Source organism: Arachis hypogaea, chromosome 18 (assembly GCF_003086295.3).
Source record: "Arachis hypogaea cultivar Tifrunner chromosome 18, arahy.Tifrunner.gnm2.J5K5, whole genome shotgun sequence".
NCBI classification, from domain to species: domain Eukaryota; kingdom Viridiplantae; phylum Streptophyta; class Magnoliopsida; order Fabales; family Fabaceae; genus Arachis; species Arachis hypogaea.
Window position 1 is genome coordinate 78862004 of NC_092053.1, and position 2923 is coordinate 78864926.

The following is a 2923-nucleotide window of genomic DNA, read 5'->3' on the forward strand; positions in this document are numbered from 1 at the left end:
AGCTTTCACTTAAAGGTTGGCTGGCCATTGGCCATGTCTAAATCTTTTGGACTGGAGCTTTAGACTAACATTGCATGATTCCTGGGATTCTTATTAAAAATTTTGTATCCCTTTATTTTCTTTTTCCAAAATAATTTTCAAAAAAAAAATTTAATAAACCATAAAACCAAAAATATTTTGTGTTTCTTGTTTGAGTCTAGTGTCAAATTTTAAGTTTGGTGTCAATTGCATCTTTTTAATCTTTCTTTAATTTTCAAAAATTCATCATGTGTTCTTCATTGATCTTCAAGTTGTTCTTGATGATTGTCTTTGTTTGATCTTTAATTTTTCTTGTTTTGTGTCTTTTCTTCTTTTTCTTGTGCATTTTTTAATTATTAGTGTTTAAGTTTTAAAAATTTCTAAGTTTGGTGTCTTGCATGTGTCTCTTTTCTTAAAAATTTTCAAAAGTATGTTCTTGATGTTCATCATGATCTTCAAAGTGTTCTTGGTGTTCATCTTGACATTCAAAGTGTTCTTGCATGTATTGTTTGTTTTAATCTTAAATTTTTATGTTTTGTTTCATTTGTTTGTTTTTCTCTCTCCTCGTTAAAAATTCAAAAATAAAAAAAATATCTTTCCCTTATTCTTCTAATAAATTTCAAAATTTTGGGATTGACTTAGTCAAAAATTTTCAAAATTTGGTTGTTTCTTATTAGTCAAGTCAAAATTTCAATTTAAAAATCCTATCTTTTCAAATCATTTTCAAAAGTCAAATCTTTTTCATTTCTCTTTCCTATTTTTTGAAAATTCTTCAAAATAAAATTTCAAAATCTTTTTCTTATTTTTATTTTATAATTTTCGAAATTAATGCTAACAATTAATGTTACTTGCCTATTAAGAAAGGATCAATCTTTAAATTCTAGAATCATATCTTTTAGTTTCTTGTTAGTCAAGTAATCAACTTTAATTTCAAAAATCAAATCTTTTTAATTTCCTTTTCAAATCTTTTTCAAAATAGATTTCAATCAAATCTTTTTCAAAACTTAATTTCAAATCTTTTTCTAACTTCTTATCTTTTTAAAATTGATTTTCAAATCTTTTTCAATTAACTACTTGACTTTTTGTTTGTTTTACTATTTCTTATCTTTTTCAAAACCACTTAACTACTTTTCTCTCTCTAATTTTCGAAAACCACTAACAACTTTTTCAAAATTCTTTTAAATTAACTAATTATTTTAAATTGTAATTTTATTTTATTTAATATTTTCGAATACTAACCAATAATTAAAATAGAAACAAAAATATTTTTCTTCTCTTTTAAATAATTTTTGAATACACTTTCTCCCTCTCATCTCTTTCTATTTATTTTATTTATTTTCTAACATTTGTCTTCTTAAAAATTTGAACCCTCTCCCCCTCTCTGTGTTTGAATTCTTCTACTTTTTCCTTCTTCATTCTATTCTTCTATTCTTCTACTCACATAAAGGAATCTCTATACTGTGACATAGAGGATTCCTCTTCTTTTCTGTTCCCTTCTTTTTCATATGAGCAGGAATAAGGATAAGAACATTCCTGTTGAAGCTAATCCTGAACCTGAAAGGACTCTGAAGAGGAAGCTAAGAGAAGCTAAAACACAACTCTCTAGAGAGGACCTAGCAGAAATTTTTGAAAAAAAAGTAGTTATGGCAGCCGAAAATAACAACAATGGTGGAGATGCAAGGAAGATGCTTGGTGACTTTACTGCACCCACTTCTGACTTCTATGGAAAAAGCATCTCAATTCCTGCAATTGGAGCAAACAACTTTGAGCTTAAGCCTCAATTAGTTTCTCTAATGCAACAGAATTGCAAGTTTTATGGACTTCCATTGGAAGATCCTCATCAGTTCTTAGCTGAATTCTTGCAAATCTGTGATACTGTTAAGACCAATGGGGTTAATCCTGTGGTCTACAGACTTATGCTTTTCTCCTTTGCTCTAAGAGACAGAGCTAGGACATGGTTGGACTCACAACCTAAAGAAAGCCTAAACTCTTGGGAAAAGTTGGTCAATGCCTTCTTGGCCAAATTCTTTCCACCTCAAAAGTTGAGCAAGCTTAGAGTGGAAGTCTAAACCTTCAGACAAAAGGAAGGTGAATCCCTCTATGAAGCTTGGAAAAGATACAAGCAATTGATCAGAAGGTGTCCTTTTGACATGCTTTCAGAATGGAGCATCTTATGTATATTCTATGATGGTCTGTCTGAATTATCCAAGATGTCATTGGACCACTCTGCTGATGGATCTCTTCATCTGAAGAAGACGCCTGCAGAAGCCTAAGAACTCATTGAAATGGTTGCAAATAACCAGTTCATGTATACTTCTGAAAAAAATCCTGTGAATAATGGGATAACTCAGAAGAAAGGAGTTCTTGAGATTGATACTCTGAATGCAATATTGGCTCTGAATAAAATATTGACTCAGAAAGTCAATATGATTTCTCAAAGCCTGACTGGAATGCAAGTTGCATCCGGCAGTGCTAAAGAAACTTCCTCTGAAGAAGAAGCTTATGACCCTGAGAATCCTGCAATTGAAGAGGTGAATTACATGGGAGAATCCTATGGAAACACCTATAATCCTTCATGGAGGAATCATCCTAATTTCTCATGGAAGGATCAACAGAAGCCTAATCAAGCCTTCAATAATAATAACGGTGGAAGAGATAGGTTTGGCAATAGCAAGCCTTTTCCATCATCTTCTGAGCAACAGACAGAGAATTCTAAGCAGAGCCTCTCTGACTTAGCAACCATAATCTCTGATCTAAGTAAGACCACTCACAGTTTCATGACTGAAATAAGGTCTTCCATTAGAAATTTGGAGGCACAAGTGGGTCAGCTGAGTAAAAGAGTTACTAAAATCCCTCCTAGTACTCTCCCAAGCAATACAGAAGAGAATCCAAAAAGAGAGTGCAA

General features: G+C 31.6%; 1 non-coding gene across 1 annotated transcript; it reads right to left on the reverse strand.

Annotated features, from left to right (window-relative positions):
- Positions 1-2066: 2066 nt before the first annotated feature.
- On the reverse strand, positions 2067-2174 carry LOC112774100 (small nucleolar RNA R71). The gene has a single exon (XR_003188606.1). It is a non-coding gene; the product is annotated as a small nucleolar RNA R71 (small nucleolar RNA).
- Between the last annotated feature and the right edge of the window lie 749 nt (positions 2175-2923).